Source organism: Canis aureus, chromosome 13 (genome assembly GCF_053574225.1).
Source record: "Canis aureus isolate CA01 chromosome 13, VMU_Caureus_v.1.0, whole genome shotgun sequence".
Lineage (NCBI taxonomy): Eukaryota > Metazoa > Chordata > Mammalia > Carnivora > Canidae > Canis > Canis aureus.
The window spans coordinates 43,328,294-43,347,337 of NC_135623.1; the positions used below are offsets into that span (position 1 = coordinate 43,328,294).

Sequence of the window (19,044 nt, forward strand, 5' to 3'; positions counted from 1 at the left end):
TCTTCCTAATTAATAGCATGGACCAATATTTAAGTGACATTGTATTAGTAGGATTTTTTTCCCTACTATTTTCTTACCACAATTTAGTATTGCATTAAACTAGATTCTCTAATGAGATTTTCTTCATTTTCCATGCCCTAGAAGAGTTTAAATAACACTGGAATTATGTGTTCATCAGAACATTTTCAGTTGTATAGGTGTTTTGGTTATCTCAGTGATGGTGGGATGCTAATGTTATTGTGTACTTTAGGAGCTAGGAATGGGTTAATGCCAAGCAATGCACAAAAGAGTCCTATGCAACAAATTATTATTCCATTGAAAATGCCAATAGTTCCCCAGTAAAAAAACACTGGGTTTGAAAAACTCAGCTAAGAATCCATCTGATTTCAATGCTTCTTTCTAATAATAGCTTAAAATTTTTTTTAACCTTTCAAAACTCTGTGCTAATGGATCTGTTTCCCTTAGGTTCAAAAGTACGTTCCAATAGATTCTGGTATGAAATATTCTTCTTTTAATTTGCTTTCAAAGTAGTTTGTCATTTTTCTTTTGATTCCTCTTTGGTCCAAGAATTTTCTAAAAGTATGTGCCTTAATTTCCTAGTAGTTATAACTTTATTGGAGGAAACTTTTTATTTCTAATACATCATTTTGTAGCTGGAGAATGTAGCATGTTTCTTTTAAAAATATATTAGAGGTATTCTTTGTGGTTTATATATATTTTTATAGATGATCCATGGATCATTCTTTCTTCAAACACACACACACACACACACACACACACACACACACACACACACACACTCTCTCTCTCTCTCTCTCTCTCTCTCTTTCTCTCTATTTGAGGAGATACTTTCTATTTGGGAATTAAGAGATTCAGCCTGGGTTGTATTAGTTTGCAAGGCTGCCATAACAAAGTACCACACATGATGTGGGCGTAAGCAACAGTTCTGGGGGCTAGAAGTCCAAGATCAATCATGGTGCCACCCAGTTTGGTTTCTTGTGAGGCCTCCTTTTTTGTGGCCTATAGAGGGCCACCTTCTCACTGTGTCTTCTTGCGTTCTTTCCTCTGTGAGCATGTATCACTCATTGCACTTTCTGTGTCCAAATTTTCTAATAAGGACACCAGACAGGCTGGATTAGGACCCACCCATATGACTTCATTTAATTTTAATTACCACTTCAAAGTCCTATCTCTCTATACAGTTACATTCTGAGTTTTGGAATTAAGACTTCCATCTGATTTTTTTTTTGGTGGGGGGAGAGGGGGTACACAATTCAGCCCCCAAACATGGATTTATTAAGTAAAGCTTATAAATTGCACTATTCATTTTTTTCATTTTATTTTTTGTGAACTATAATTGTATAATGCTCAAAAGACATACTGATATTTAAAGCCAAAATTATATTTTTATCAAGGTCTCACATTTCTAATAATTTTTGCTTTTTATGCTTAGCAACCTACTATATATAAAATTATAGTTATTTTATCTTCTTTATACCTTGTATGAAAACCTGATGACCCTCTAATTCCTGTTTAGGGCTTTTAACATTAAATTCCGTTTGTCTAATACTAACAGCCTCTTTGCATTTGTCTTTGTCCATACGTTTGTTTTCAGCCTTTCTGAGTCACTTTGTTGTACAATTGTTTCTTTTAGATTGTATAAATCCATGTGTTCCATTTTTTATTTATTTTATTTTATTTTATTTTATTTTATTTTATTTTATTTTATTTTACTTTATTTATTTTATTTTATTTATGATAGGCACACAGTGAGAGAGAGAGAGGCAGAGACACAGGCAGAGGGGGAAGCAGGCTCCATGCACAGGGAGCCCGACGTGGGATTCGATCCCAGGCCTCCAGGATCGCGCCCTGGGCCAAAGGCAGGCGCCAAACCGCTGCGCCACCCAGGGATCCCCTATGTGTTCCCTTTTAGTCCAGTTTGACAGTCTCTTGCAATGGGAAAATTTAATCTACTGGGTTTTAGTGTAGTGACTTGATTTTATTCCTGTCTTTTTCCTTTATGCTTTATGTTGTTGTTCCACTTTTTTCCCCTTATCCTAATTTTAATTGATTTGTTCATTTGTTATTTATTTGGAAGATCTACTATACTATTTTGGTCCTTTCTCTGTACTTATTATCTTAAATATATTTCTCTAATATTATTTTGAAAATAAGATACTGTTTATTTTCTTACCAGGAGGCACTGTTCCCTTCCATTTTACTCCATCCTAGTGAAGTGAATTTTTGAACAATGCCACTTACACTTCTTTCTACCTTTTATTTGACCTCTCCCCTGTCCAGATCCTTATAGTTCTTCCTTCCCTATGGTCTTTGGGCATTACTTCATTATCCTCTCTACTTCAGTATTGCAGAAAAGTAGTCCGGTGCCTAATTCTTTCTCCTTGGTGGTAACTTGTTTTGTTTCGCTTCTGTCTAGAAGTTTGTTAAATTTTCTCTTAATTCTGAGAATCCATGTATTTTATTAGAATAGTTGTAAACCTGTATTTTCTTGTTAATCTATATTTGAATCATGTCCTTTCCTTCTGCAGACTCAAGTGTTTTTTTTTAGTTCAGAGAAAATGTTCTCTGTTATTTGTTTAGGCATTGTATCTCTGTCTTCTTCTGGGGGCAAAGAACAAAACAAAACAAAAACAAACCAACAAAAAACAAACCACCAAGAACCTAAGTTCTTGACTTTGTCCTCCAGAGCTTTTGTCTTTTCTCTCAATATTTCTAAAACCTTCTATAATTTTTGCATCTCTTCATTTTTATCTCTTTACATTTTTTTCGTCTCTTTATACTTTGGCTTTCTATTTTGAAATACTTCTTATACTTGATTTCCAAGTCACTAATTTGGATCTTAATGATAAACATTCAGTCTTCAAATTCATCTATTAAGTTGTTTACTTGGAAAAATCATGGTCTCTGTTTTGATTTTCTTCCAGAAGGCTTTTTTATTTTTTACTTTGTGATTGCTGTTACATTTTTTTTTTACAAAAATATGTATGTTACACCATCATCATTTATTTTCCTGAGCAATTCTATTTTCTTAGACATGTATTTTGTTTACTCTTCATGATCTTACTTGATGGCTTTAATATAATTGTGAAAAATATGTTTTATTTATTCATATATCTTACTAGCATCCTCAGTGGGACTCAGGGCTGGTTGTTGGAGTTCTGAAGTGGTACCAGTTCAGGAAGTGGGTGATAGAAAGCAATGTGGTGTCTACATTCTGAGTGGTTAGTGTACCTCTAGCCTCTCACAGAAGCATGAAAAGAAGCCTCCTGTCCCCCTCCCCCCTTTTTTTTTTTTTGAGATTCTGAAGGGCTGGGGACAGGGAAGACCAGGACCATGTGCTTAGTTATTTCTTATCCATTTATCTAACACTTCTTGTCTAAGGATCCCAGGCATGCTCATGGGGCTTAGAACCCACCCAGTTCTGTGAACTATACTCTTTCCAGGATCTTTGGAGTTATGCTTCTCATGCTAGGATCTCACATTGGTTTCCTGTAGTCTTTTGCTTATTTAGTCCCTTTGGGAAAAACGTAAACCATTTCCATCTTTGGGGACTCACCCTGAGGGAAGGCCTCATTTCCATCCACCAATTGTTGGACCTAAGAGAAGCAGATAGACTGGAGTTGGGGGTATAGCTGTAACAGACCTTAGCAAGGTCTTCTTATTTTCAGAATCCCTAGAGGCCTATTTTAAAATAGTTACTTTATAAATCAGCAAAATCCTAGCAAAAATCCAGAGTTTCCTAGCCTTTTTAATCAGGAGAAGTATTCAATCTAGGCTGATTCTTTGCCTTAATGCACATTGGCAATGAGAGCTTAAATGCCAAATGATGTTTTTTCTTTCACATGTGTGAGACAGAGGGACATTTATTGTAAAAGTTAAACAGAGTGACAGCTTGCTTTGGCTAATGTGTAAGAGTTCTTGACTGGGCTGCTTTCCTTTCTTCCATAATAAGTAGTTAATAGAAATTCACTGACCTGCAGTGCAGACTTAATCTATCGCGTATATCAAGTTGATTTAACAGGAATGGAATGTGCTGGAACAATAGCTTCCCTCTCTCCCCACATCTTGGTGATCCTCCAACATTTCGCCTGAAAAGAAAATCAGGTTTAACACCATGTAGAACCTTTGTGATTTTAAATAATTGGACTAAGTTTGAAAAAAAAAAAAAAGTATTTAATCAATGGCAATCATCTGTTTATTTGAAAAACCATTGGGTGGGGGAGGTGGTATTTGTCTTTAAAATTTTCACTTGTAGGAAAAGCTGAAGTGGCCGAGTACACTATGTGCTTTGCACTGTGCAAAAGAAAAACTGAAAATCCTGAATTGCTTCTTTCTTGTATGGTATGTTCTCTATTTAGAAAATCCTTAATTAATTTTGGTGAAAGCAGACGGTCAAAGGATTTAAAGAAGCAGAAAAACATCTTGAATTCCCTACTGCTGGCAAAGTGGAGAAAGTGAAAATAGTAAACTGATTAACAGAAGTCATCTTGAAGTCTGCCATATAATAAGATGTAAATAACAACAGCCACAAATCCGAATCACTTACGAAAGTTTGCACAGGGTTTTTCCATTTTAAATGCATCTCTCCCCCAACTTTGTTCTCTTGAGACATCAGCCATTTAAAAGCATGATATTGGAACTAACCCAGCATCACTTTTAATTAGCACAGAAATGCTAATTATACTTTTTCTGCATGATGCTTAATGCAAGCTGTCAGGGCACTGCATTTTTCACATCAGTGATGGTGAGGTACACATGATCACCAGACCCGTTTTAAAATCATTAGGGCCAGATTCATCCAAACTGATTATTATTTTTAAACTATAGGAATGTGCTAGAAGATACATGAAAATAATGGCATCAAAATGAAAAAAGTGAGCTTTTTATTTACTCCAGACACAAGCATATTTCATTTTATTCAATATTTGTGGTCTGTGAAAATCAAATTTCTTGCCATTGAATCATTTAAAATACCATACAAAGCTTGATTTTGAAAGAGAGCTACATTTTCATGAAACATAGTCTGTTTTGAAAAGCAAATGCCCTCTCTCCATTTATAGGTTGAAGGCTTTGCATGTTAGATTTTTCTTAAAGGAGGGCCTACCTATGTTCTTGATGTGATTTTATTTTTAAGCTAATAGCTATAGGAATGCGATGGATACTATCCTTTAATAAAGTCTGTTGTATGAATTTAATTAAGCACAAATTTAATTAAGTTTATTTTCATTATTGAAGACAGTTAGACTACATTCTTCCCAATACTCAAACACATAACCCTTCCCTTGACCAAAACCCCAAAACAAAATGAAACAAACACATCCAACTATAAAATCTAGGCCTTAACATTTTACCAATATTTATCAGAATCAGGGTGAGGGTCTAAATGACTTTAAGGTCTATACTTATCATAAAATTCATCATATAATTCTATATAACAAAAGGGATTCATTCTATATTAAATTATTTTTTTAGAGTATTGATGTAATGAACCCAGCAGTCAGCCAGAAATCCTGGGGGGAGGGGGAGGGGTGGGAATAACAATAAAACTGTGTATATTAGAGGGCACAAATTTGTTTTTCCTCAACTAATGTAAATCCTCTGTAATTTTAACTCAGAGAAAATTATGAATTATTTCTTAAAAATCTGAATTGCAGAATATTATAAAAGAAATAGAATTTTATGGCATTTGATATACTTGGTCTACTATATAATGATAACAACACAACGTGATCCCTGTAATATTTATTGGCTGCCTGCAATTGTCTTGGCACTGCGCTGTGTGGTTTACATAAAAACCATACTGGGCAGCTTGGGTGGCTCAGCAGTTTGGTGCCTGCCTTCAACTCAGGGTGTGATCCTGGAGTCCCGGGATCGTGTCCACATCAGGCTCCCTGCATGGAGCCTGCTTCTCCCTCTGCCTGTATCTCTGCCTCTCTTTCTCTCTCTCTCTGTCTCTCAAGAATAAAAAAACAAAAACAAAAACAAAAACAAAAAAAAACACCAAAAAACCAAAAAACCAAAAAAAACTTAAAAAAACAAAACAAAACATACCAAGTAGGAGCCATTATTGTCTTCATTTTATAACAGAGGACAATATGGCTCTGGACATTATAGAGCTTGCCCCAAGGCTTCACAGTTAGCAAATGGCAAGAGTGAGTCATGCCCAAGAGTGAGTACCTGTCTGGTACTAAAGCACCTGTAAACCATTGCACTATATGATGAAAGCTATGTTTTTTGTTGTATGGTAGAAAGTTCTAAAAGTGTTTTCTTGTTTGTTTGTTTTGTCCATCTGAAATCAAGTTTAATATGAGTGCATGATCATGTTTTCACTGTTCTCAGGAAACCGTATCTTCTTATCTATGGCAAAAGCATATTTATGTCTAGTATGCTTTGAATGCTGACTGCTATGGACTGAATCCCCTAACTTGAGGGATGGCATTCCCCCCAAATTCATATGTTGAAGCACTAACATTCAATGTGATGGTATTTAGAGGTGGGGCCTTTGGCATGTAATAACCTATTACATTAAAACAGAAAAAAAAATACCTTTAGAACTTTCTACCATATCCCCAGAACACATAACTGAGGTTATAAGGATAGATCTCCATGACAGGGTTAATGACCTTATAAGAAGGGGAAAAGATACCAGGGCTCCCTCTGTCTTCCTACCATGTGAGGACCCAGCAAGAAGTTGACTGTCTACAAACCAGGAACAGAGCCCTCATTGGGGAACCAATAATCCATAATCTTGGACTTCCCAGCCTCCAGAACTGTGAGGAATAAATTCCAGTTGCTTAATCCACACAGTATTTTGTTGTGGCAACTGCAGCTAACAAAGGCACCAATAGACTACAAATAAGTGGGAATGAAAGGAATAGTCAATGCAGGGTGTTAAATGACAAGGATATAGGTATAACAACATCAAGCATTTATGTGTTCTACTGTGTACTGGGCACTGGTCTGTGTGCCGTAACTGTATAACTTGCTTGACTAGACCTCTTAACACTCCTCTGTGGTAGTTGTTATCAACTAGGTAGGTAGGTGTTGTTTTACAATACCAAAGGACAGTGAAGTTGGGCAACTTATCCAAAGGTACAACTCTAGGGAGAAATGCAACAGAACTATAATTCAGACTCAGACAGTCTGGCTCCAGAACCTATAGCTTTTCTTTCTTATTCTACTAGAGGTTTTTTGTCATTTTTTTATATCTGTAAAATGGGAATGATGGCCACCCTATTTATAGGGTAAGGAGAAATAGGTAAGGTCATAAATATGAAACTACTTAAGGCAAAACAAAAGATAAAATATTACTATTTATTAGCACAAATTTTCAAAATTGATTCTTAGTGAATTTATTTCTACTGCAGCTCCTTCAAAAAATAAGTTGAGACAAGCTACCAAAAAAGAAAAAAAAAAAAAAAAGGTCATAAAAATAAGGTCTGGTAAACCAGATTTAAGCAAAGGAGGAAGACAGAGCAACAAATAATGGTAAAGCCTTCTAATACCCAAGGCCAAAGGTAGAACACAAACTTCATAGTTTTACCAATAAAAAAGAAAACAATATTTTCTCAGGAGAAAGAAAAGTTTTTTCACCCTATCATTACATTTAAAAAAGAAATTTCTCATGTTGGAGCTTCTGAAGTGAACATAATGATCAGCGGTTCCACAGAGTAAGCAGTTTGATTGATTACAATATCATCACTTTTGTTTCTTCTTGTCATGGTGGAGATATTAAGGAGCCATGAAACCTTCAAATTTGGTCAGCAGGAGGGAAATGTCGTAGAGTATAAGGATATAGATAATTTAAAACTGGATAATCAACCCTTAAATTGCCAAAAATTGACTATTTTCCAAAGAAGACCTCCCAGGTGTGCCAAATAGATCTGCCATAGCTGTGATAATGCTAACCCCTGGGTCATTTCACACTGATGCCATGTAGGGTGTGATGCAGGATGCGTAATTAGATGATTAGATGTGGTTTCTGCTCTTGGGGCCCAAATTTTAAATTAGACACAGCATATTAGTGCAGGGAATGGATCAGAATATAGATAAGGGAAACACCTATACATCGTGGAATATTTGGAAAAAGTATAAAAATAAATAAAAATATGAAGTCAACACCAAATTACCATCATTGTTACCTTTTGGTGTGTATTTCCTTTTAGTCTCTTATTCTCATTCTCCCTATAAGTGGAGATATAGATACAGATATGTTATAGACAGAAATATAGGTGTAGATAGATACAGATGCACACATGTATTTACACACATACTTCACATACCTGAATATGTGAATCAGAGATTCACATGGGTTATATATCTTTCCCATGGTTTCAGAGCCAGTAAGTGGCAAAGATGGTGCTCAGATCCATTTCTGACACTAACATCCCTTTCTCTTAATCATTATTCTATATTTGAGTATGCCATTTTTTGAAACATATTATTTTATGAAAGTAGAATCATGCATTGTTTAGCACTTTGTACCCTGCCATGCCTTCCCCAATCACCTTGTATTGGGAGCAGAGTTTCAAGTCATTAGTGGTTTAAAAGAATTTTTTTGATGACTTTTAACATTGCTTAATATTCTATCATAGACCATCATTTATTTAATTATATCATTATTTTAAATCTTTATATTTCCACTGCTCCCAAGTTGTTATGTATCCCTCACAAAGGGGAGGGTGATAAGCCCTGTCAAGGAAGGCCTCATTGAAAAACAGACACTTGAGCTAGATCTTGAAGTTGCCTGGGGGTTGATCAGTCAGACATGTAACAGAAAAATATACCCAGTGGAAGAAAAAAACCATGGCAAATCTGGTGAACTAAATGTAGTTCAGTGTGGCAACATAGGATAATAGTTAAGAGATCAGAGTTTGTTTCCAAACACATGCATTTGAGTTCCAGTACTGGCATTAGCACTTCTCAGCTGTGTGAATTTGGGCACCTTACTTGATTTCTTTAAGGCTGAATTTTCTCATCTGTAGAATGAGGATTGCAGTAAAGTTGTTGTGACGGCATAGAGGGCTTTTTGTATAGAACCTGATGCCTTGTTAGAACTCAAGAAATATTATTTTTCTTTACTAGTGTTAGTATTGATATCAGCCACCTTAGAGTGTGTGTTGGGGAATATCGAGAGGCAAAGCAGGGCAAATTCTAGAGAGCCTTAGGTGTCCTGCTAGGGAGCTTGGTCTTTACATCATATGTAGGACTGATATATTTGTAAACTAGGCAGTACTATGATCGGGTTGGAATTGCAGTAGGGATGAAGGTCTGTAGGTAGGGCCATTACAGTTGCAGGTAAGACACAATGAGAGCTTGAGGTAAGTCAGTGATAGCAGTATCTGAAGGGAGACAGGTAAGACAGTTAAGGATAGAAAATCACTGGAACTAAGCAATTCTTTGGATCAAAGGGTAAAGGGAAAAGGAGTCCAGGATGATATGGAAAAAGTATCTGATGTCTTTGTCTACACAGTGTCCTGTCCCTTTCCTGTCCCTTTCCTTTCCTTTCCTTTCCTTTCCTTTCCTTTCCTTTCCTTTCCTTTCCTTTCCTTTCCTTTCCTTTCCTTTCCTTTCCTTTCCTTTCCTTTCCTTTCCTTTCCTTTTTTTCCCTTGAAATAGCATCTCAGTTTTCCTCTGGGCAATTCCTTTTTCCCCTCACACATAGTCCATTTCCCAATCCCCTTTATCCATGATGTGTGAAGATGACCCAACAGTTCCATATTCCTGGCCACTAAGTAACTACTCAAGAGTGCATCAGTAAACTAAGTTGGTCCAGTAATACCAGGACTCTTGCTAAAATTATTAGGAAGCAGAGCCTCTTTTTTTTTTTTTTTTAAATTAAAACCAGATAGATGTAAGATCAGCATACACAACCCAGGATGGAGCCAACCAGGAGAGCAATTTTATGATGTCACTTAGCTGGGTCCACTGAGACTTAGAGATAGAATCTCCTTTTTAGACTTTATAGTTAAATAATTCAATAAATTATGTCTTCTAGTCAAACCAGCTTCAGTTGAATTTCTTTCACTTGAAACCGAATTTGAAATTCTAGCAGATACAGATGATTTCCAGATTTTTGCCTCGGGTGACTTGACGGATTAACCAATGTATGAAACATATAGGAGATGCAGGTTTGGAAGAGTGTGTTGACTGGTTTGGAACATGTCAAGTCTGGATTACTCATGGCCAAGTAAATGGAGCTGTCTGGTAGACATAAGGATACATGAGTCTGGAACATAGGAGAAAGATAAAAGCCTGAGAAACAGGTTTAAATCCATCTGCGTTTGTGGTTTGGAAAGAGTTTATTTCTTTTTGAAGTTCTCCTTTTGTGGATGCAAGGCTGATCCCATGGCAAGCACTCAGGATATATTAGTAAACAATAGGGGGAATGGCAAGCAAATCAATACCTTGTGTAAGATTATTTTGGGGTGGGTTGTGCATTTGTTGTTCATTTGTATCACACTGTTGGTGTATTAGTAGCCTTATGAGGTAGTTAAGACATCAATTTTCCATCTGAGGAAAAACAAAATGAATATTTTGAAAAGTGTCCTGTGATTTTTTTTAGGAATACAATAATGCATACAATGATTTTATAAGCTAGAGAAGAACTATCGTAAGCCTGACTGCTTTTATGGTGGATGTAGAGTAAATAGAGAAGAATTGATTTAAAATGACATTTGTTGTTTTGTAATTACTAGCTATTTAAAGTAGTAATCCAGCTATTTAAATATAAAAAATGAACAGGTATATTTGCCCTCATCCCCAAGTTGAATATCTAGCCAATAGCCATAGGCAGTATAGCTCTGTGCTTCATGAACATTAACCTCTGGAAGTTTGGCATGTGAATAATTTGTGGAGCTTCTGAAATCCATAAGATTTTGGATTCCACTCCCCAAAGAGTCTGTTTCTGCAAGTTTGTGTGTCTAGGAACCTCTGTTTACTCTCAGGTGACTAATGTTTAGCCAGGTATGGGAATTCCTTAATGGTGGGGAGAGTTATAGATGTAGTCTGCAATCATGTGACCTTGAGCTGGCTATTTTTATTCTTTGCATTTTTTTCCCTCATTATTAAACTGAGGGGGGTGAAATAATGATCTCTTAAGATCCCTTCTTGCTCTTAACATACCTTCATTTCATTCCCCAAATCAGTTTTATTTTTCTCCATTAGTATGTGACTTTTATAAAGTGCTTCTCCTACTTCATAAAGAAGATAAGAGAGAAAATTCAAATCAGCATTTCGGCTGTCTGTTGACTGCCAACAAGATGACAGTTTTAGGAGTGTCTTGGTTTAGTGATGTGTAACAGTAATGATAGTGAGCTGTGTTGTATATAATTTAATCCTTAGGTGTGCATACACCACTTAAAGTTATTTTCTATACACATAAAATGATAAAATAGTGAGAAGAATTTTCTTTAACTTACTCTATTTTGTTATTGTGTATTGTAAATGTGCTATTCCCACAGGAGAAAGTGTAGTGATTTTTTTCCTTTTTCCTTTGAAAATCAAGCTCATGCGAAGTGACAGGTTTAGAACATATTTCTAAATCAAAGAATGACCATTCTAGAACTCGATCATATGAGCTACTTCCCTAACTACCATTTATTTGTGCTAAAATTGGCTACATTCCTGATGATAATTCTGCAAGACAGCAGTAGGATATGACTTGCCTTCCCACTGTTTGATATAAATCTCCACTGATACGAATTGAGTTCAGCTGCAGTGAACTTAAATGCTAATGCTGAAAACATAAGGCAGCCTGCTGTTTCATTTATACTAGAAAGTTTTAACTTCTACAGTCTTCTGTATCCCCCTGCTCCCACCTTAGGTTAGATCAAATTAGAACCACTCCATTTCTGTCTGAAGGGTGAAATGTGCAAGCGTGATTTACATAACTAAACATGAAAACGGAAGAAGGAATTAATCTTAAGGATGGGTGCACCACTCTTGTCCTTGAATAATATACCATAACAGTCATGGGAAAGTGGTTGGTGCCATAGCATTTATCAGATAACCAACCAGTATTTGTTACCACTGACTCTGCCCAGGACTGTGTAAAGAAGCATTCTAGGGTCTAGAAAACAATAATAGTCAAAATGATAGTAATGGAATTTGTTGTGTGCTCACTATGTGTCAGGCATGGAATCCTTAAAACAACCTTTTGAAGTAGGTACCTGTTACTCTATAAATTTTACTGACAGAAAAACAGAGGCCTAGAGGAATTTAAAAAGTGGCCCATGGATTCCAGAAAAACCAGGATTTAGACACAGGTGTCCATACTCTTGGCCTCTTGATATTCCCCAACTTTAATGACTTTAAAGTTGTGTAGTTGGGGACACAAGGTCACATAGCTCTTCTGGAGAAGGCTCAGCATTGTAAGATCTGCAAAAAACAAATAGCATCAGGGTTTGTTCCTGATCATGCAAGATATCAACAGAGGTGTAAGTATAATACTTAAGCGGGAACAAGAGCCAGCTTAAAGACAAAAAGCAAGAATGGGAAAGATGAGTCAGTTCAGTTATACAACGCTTATCTCGTTCACACCTAAGACATTTCCCTCAAGCTTAAGTCCATGTACTTTTCTCAGTTTACTTTTGCTGTGACTCAGAATCGATCCTTGGATGCCATCACATTAAGGCCTGCCTGGAATTTGCGATGTCCAATATAGCTGATGCTCTGAACTTTAAAGAAAGAGTGGAATGAAATGAGATAAGGAAGGCAAGGCTCACATGGTGGGGGGCGTTGAAAGTATCCTGAAGAATTTGGTCTGTATCCTAAGTGGAGCTGTGTGATGATGTGGTCAGAACTGGTTATTCGCAAGAGTATTCTGGATGTGGAATGTGGAATAAATTGAAGGAGATATAAGAGTGTTGTGCATAAATGATGGTAGCAGCTTAAACTTAAGTTGAGATGGGATAATTGAGACATGTTTAGGAAATATTTAGACAGCGGAGCCATAGGATTTCTGGTGTATGTCCTCCTCATTCTTTCACAATGCCTTTGTCATTGCCGTAGTTTCTTACTTTACCATTCTTAGTTGACAGTATTCTAGATAGTTGGCCTCTTGCCTTTTAGATCCCATTTTTTTCTTTTATCGACTTTTCTCCTTTTTAGTTTAATTTTACCTGTTTTTCTTCTTTGTGACTTACCTTTTCAATCTCTTTTTAACTATTTTTCTACCTTTTAACCACCCACAATCGAACTCTTGGGGTTAATCCTGGGATTGCTTTCCTTCTCTCTCTATAGTTTAGTGTCTGCACTGTTTTCCAAGTGATTTTATTGTCCCTATGCTGTTGACTCACAAGTTTATGTCTTAGGCCTAGACTTTTCCTTGAACTTATAAGCTTATTACCCCAACTACTACTTGCCAAACCCATTTGGAAGCTAGCAGACATTTCAAATTCAACACATCTAAAAGTTACTTGTTGATTCTCTATCTTTTCCCCACCTCAGATAATAGCACTACCATCTGGCACTTAGATATTCAATGAAGAAGCTGGAAACATTCCTTTATTTCTCTTTCTCTTGATGTCTATATCAAGTGAATCAGGAAAACCTTCCAGTTCTACCTCCCGGGATATCTCTGAGCTTCTTAATTTCTTTGTTGTCCCAAGAAACTGGTTTTATTTTTCCTTGTATTTCTTGCTTTCTTATGTGTCTATTTACTTGTTTAGTGACTACTGTTCTCCACACTAAGCTGTAAGTTTCATGAGGCCAGGAAACTCAGCTGTTTTGCTCACCATGGCACCTAATACAGATGATAGATTCAATACATATTTGTGAAATGAATGAATGATGGTCTTATTGTTGATTTAATGTGAGTGGTAAAAGACAAAGGAGAAAAAGGTGCCAAAAATCATTCCCAGATTTCTGATTTGAGTAAGTGGTTTACTTGGTTATGCTCTTTACCAAGACCAGAGCAAGTTTGGAGGAAAGACATTAAGTTCCTTTCTTGACATGCTGAGTTTAAGATTCTTACAAGACACCAAGTAGAAATGTCCAATTGGCCTTTGGATGTATAGGACTAGAGCTTAGGAATCAGTTCTGATCTAGAGATACCCATTGCAAACTCATTAGCCTAAGGATGGTACTTGAAGTCATAGGAGTATCTAAGCTCCTTTAAGTGAGAAGAATAAGTCAGAGAAACATTGACATTATGGAATCAGTAGACCAGAAGTAGCCAGAGTGGTAGGAAAAATACTTAAGAGTATGTCCTGTCAAGAAAGAAAGAGAATTTCAAGGGGAACTGGACAATAGTGTCACATGCTGCTGAGAGGTCAGAAAATTATAACTGAAAAGTGACCATTGGATTTAGCAACATGGAAGACAGTGATGATCTTGAAAAGTAGTTTCAGTGGAGTACAAAGAAAAGGTCCAGATTTAAGGGATACAAGGAGTAAGGGCGTTAAGGAAGATGGCATAGAATTTGTTTAGAACAGAAAAGGAACAAGGAAGAAACATTGTCAACTGGAGGATGGACAGAAGGTTGATGGATTTTTTTTTTTAATGTGAAAGAGACTTAAGCATGTTAAATGCTGTCCAGGAAGAGAGAGCAAGTCTGGGGTGGTGGGAGAGGGAAAGGACAGAGGGAGCGGGAAGGGGAGAAAGAAGATAACACAGAGCAATAAATTGAGGAGAGGTAATAGCCAGGAGAACCAAAACATGGGAGGAGATAGAGACCAAGGTACAAGTAGGAGTGGCTTTCCACTGGAGGAGGGAACCTATACAAACTATGTTCTAACAGAAAGGAGGAGAGATCGTGTACACTGTTGACTGATTAGTAGATTTGGTCAAAATTGCAAGACCTTCGTCTAATGAGTTCCATTTTCTTTGTGAAGGAAAAAAGATGTCTGTTCCAGGACCACCCACTTTAGGGTCTACTCCTCCTTGGTATGGCCTACTCTGAAAATATTCTGTATGGCCAAGTCCTCTTGAAATACTACCCTTCAGTGATAGTCTGGAAATAATGCATTTGCTGAACTTCCCTCTCTTAGTGGCACTACCACTCTGGATAGACCTTCAGAGAATTGTGGCCAGAGTAGTACATTTGTGGACTGGCTCTCATCATTTCCATGACTAATACAAAGTTGTTTACTTATTATTCTTTTGTTCTCTTTTCTTTTTTATGGCTACTTTGCATTTTACCTTCCTGTTTGTTGCCAGGCATAAGCTAGAATGGAGATATTTGGTATAATGGTTTCATATTATAATATCAGTACACTTTTGATGCCCCTAGATAATTAATGCTGAAATTCACAGCCAGCAGTGGTAACAAGAGTCAGAAAACAACTCTTAAGAACAATGCAACGTGCTTAATAATTGGTTCATTTTTTCCCCTCTGCCTAGTAATCAACTTTATTTTTAACTGCTATGACAAAGACTGGTTGAGGAAAAATCTTATTATGTAACAGTCTCCTCCTTGATCCCATCCAAATGTGAAAGATATTTCACCTGTTCAGTGGGTGACTGGGAATCCTATGCAGTATTGTAGTCATGACTTTTCCATTTTCATTTGGAAATAACAATAGCTACAACATCACTCAAGTCTTTGGAGACCTGAGCTGTGGCATTAGCAGTTATCTCACGTTGGTTTATTGCATGACCATTAAACAACTTCGAAAATCAGATTTTCACTGTTAATAATTAAGTAATTAGAGAGTTACGAGCTTTGACAAGAGTTCTTCATCTTTTGATCCCTACAGGGAAAATAAAGACAACAAAATTAAAGTTAATATACTGATTCCACTCACTGGTTTTCAAGTCCTACAAATGCCCTGCCATTGAAATTTCAGGGAGTGATGGACCAGGCTCTTCAAACATGAATTATTTTCCCTTTATTCTTCCAGCTGTGTGTCTTATTGGCAACAGTCTCTCTCTTCTTCCAGAGATAAATATGTCTGGCGTTGGCTGAACAACCCTTTGGAAATTTCCCATATTCAATCAGAGGTTTGCAGAGCACTGAGAATCCATTTTGAATGTTGATGAAGTCTAAAGAGTGATGAACAGAGTAAGAATTGAGTGCTATGAAAGGATAAAAACCTTTGAGTGTTATTTTTGCCTTGAAGTAAAACAAAACAATTTTGAAGTCAGATTGCAGCTCCATAAATTATTATCTTGCTCTTTGGCAAGTTACTTAACTTCTCTGAGCCTCAGTTTCTTACCTTTACAAAAAGGATAATAATAATAATAATAATAATAATAATACACATTTCAGAGATTCCTGGGATTAAATAAGATTTCATGAGAAGCTCCCAGCATAGGGTCTAGAGGATATAATTCTCAATATATAGAAGTTTCTTTGTCCTTCTTTCTCAAAGTAAAATAAAATGTCTTTATAGCTCCTGAACACATAAAAACCTCCGTTTAAGATTTGTTCTGTTATATCTACTTCTGTGACTCTCTTGCATCTGTATCTTCCCCTCCATTCCTTTTTTTTTTTTTAAAGACTTTTTTTTTTTATTTATGATAGTCACAGAGAGAGAGAGAGAGGCAGAGACATAGGCAGAGGGAGAAGCAGGCTCCATGCACCGGGAGCCTGATGTGGGATTCGATCCCGGGTTTCCAGGATCGCGCCCTGGGCCAAAGGCAGGCGCCAAACTGCTGTGCCACCCAGGGATCCCTCCCCTCCATTCCTGTTGCTAGGAAGGGCCGATTGATATCCCAGGTTCAGATCAATATCCTTAGCATATAATTCCAGTCATAAGAACAGAGAGACCAGCTCCGAAGCCTTCGGTGCTTTTGCACTGCATACCTAGAAAAATCCAAAACCTCTGATAGCTCAGAGAGGTGGAGCCTTCCATGTTGAATCTTCCCCTTCCCTTTTCAGTCTCTTCACTGAGTTCCCTACACACCCTAGTCAGATCCTTTCTCTATGAGCACTGCTCATTCTGATCTGCTTCTTTGCCTCTTCTGGCTTAGAATCTCCTCTTCACTATCTCTACTCAGAATCTCCTCTTCACTGTCTCTACTCAATGAGTCCTAGCATCCGTGAAGATCAGTGCCAGTGCTCTCTGTATTCTAGGATGTACCATCTCTTCCTCCCACCCAGAAAGGATTTCTCCCCCTGAAAGTTCCCATAGCATTTTTTTTTTCTTTATTTGGCCATGTCTAGAATGTTCTTCCAGCCTTGTCACCTCCTGTTCATTCTGAGGTCTCCACCATGAATCCTGTCTCTGGTTGCTGGGTCTCCTTAGATCAGTCTCCTTAGATAGGCTCTGCATTCAGAACACTTATCTTGGTTCTTGATGCCATAGGTCATTAGTCTGATCATTCCAGTAGTTTTCATCACCCACTCACAGGAGTGGAAGCTCTTCTAGGGGAGGAAGAATGCCTGTTTTTCGCTCTACTGTGTCCTCAGTGGCTGGCAGAGAAAGCACTCAGTAAATGCTTGTTGAATCAATAAAGTCTACCACTTGCCACATACTGCCTTTCCGTATAGCTATTTGTATCCATGCCTGTCACATCTGTGTCACTGAGAACAAGGGCCATGTCATATTAATCCTATTTGGCCCTACAGCACCTAGCTCAGTGCCTTGTTGATCATAAGTGCTTGTTAAGTATTTGTGTAGTAAAAAATGAGTGAGCACACAAACAGAGAACCCTAGCCTGAAGCCTACTGCAGACATTTTGAGTAGCTATCTGTATGGGGCGAGGGGGAGACAGAGCCCACTTCAGGTTTAGTAGGAGTCTTCTCATTTTAGTAAACAAACCACTTGCAGTGGGTTATGGAAACCTTGATTTTCAGATCTCATTCATAAATGGTTAAAGTTGTTTTTTCAAGGAAAAAAAAACATTCTTAAAGCAGAGATCAAAGCATAAATACTTTCAATAATAAAAACAATAGCTGCCCCTTCAGCCCCAGGTTTCCGGTGGAAGGAATTTATAATTCTCCAGGGATATAATTTCCCATGTTCACCATCTTTCTTTTAAATTGCCCAATCCATCAGAGGGGGGATTTGTGCCCCACCTGTGGTGAGACATTTTAAAGAGAGGAGACATTTGATTGCTGTGTTTAGATTTATGGGATTGAGATGACCCTGAAGATTAAATGAAGAAGCAACTGTGAAAAAGAAACTGAAACAGGGAGAAAATTGATTTTTAAGTTGAAGACACATTGATGTGGCAAGGTTTAAATGAGGAGATAGGGCAGAATCAGAAAAGCCCTGTCAGTAGGGGAGGGGCGCCCTGAGGGGGGCCATGTTGGTTAATTGCCGCTGGTGCAATCCTTGTTGACCTTCAGGAGGCTCTGAGAAGGATGATATCCTGAGACTTGGGTCTTACAATCACATTTAGTGAACTCCTAATCAGAGTTACAGATGGACTTCAGATTTGATCCACCTGATGAAACTGAATTAAGACAGGATAGAAGACAGATAATCAAGAGTGACTATGAGATGAAATTCCAGAGAGGTATTTTTCAAAATGCGAGAGGCAGCAAAAATATATTGCTGGCTAAAACAAAAGAAATTTAATCAGTGAAGAAGATAAAAATATGATTTTTTTCTTTTTAGGAAAAAAATGTCTTGGGAACTTTACCTAAATATCTAAGTTTCTTTAAAAGAGATCTACTTCTGCATACCTCAAATCGATTTATTTCTGCTTCCTTTTAGGTTACTAGTCTCTCATCTGTTCTTTTACATTTTGCACTATTAACATCATTCCTTTTTGCCTTTTCTCCATCATCTTATGATGACTTCAGAAACACCTCTCCAGGCCTGATTATGGAACTTCAGTGGCATTCAGTATGTTTTGAGTACTTGCTTTTTACTTAACAGTATTGTAGGATTTAAGCTAAAGGTCCTGTCCTCAAGAATTTAAAGGACTTTTGAGGTTACAAAGCACATACATGAAGTAATGAATAAAAATTTAATCCATAGACATTTGTTTAACAGGAGCTCATAAGAAGAAAGAGGGATCTTCTGGGCTGGCCCATTACAGTAAATTACTCGAAGGAGATGGCACTTAGTGCATTGGAGAACAGAGAAGTCATGGAAAGTGGAGTGTGGGGGAAAGTAGACTAAAAAAATC

General features: G+C 37.2%; 1 long non-coding RNA gene across 5 annotated transcripts in view; it reads right to left on the reverse strand.

The window, feature by feature from the left end:
- Window positions 1–19,044, reverse strand: part of LOC144282371 (uncharacterized) — an 85,644-nt gene that overhangs the window by 41,574 nt on the left and 25,026 nt on the right. For all 5 annotated transcript variants that reach the window (XR_013350792.1, XR_013350791.1, XR_013350789.1 and 2 more), the window contains 2 exons: window positions 8,163–8,205; window positions 3,996–4,109 (listed from right to left, as the gene is read on the reverse strand). This is a non-coding gene — a long non-coding RNA (uncharacterized LOC144282371). The remainder of the gene's footprint in view (window positions 1–3,995; window positions 4,110–8,162; window positions 8,206–19,044) is intronic.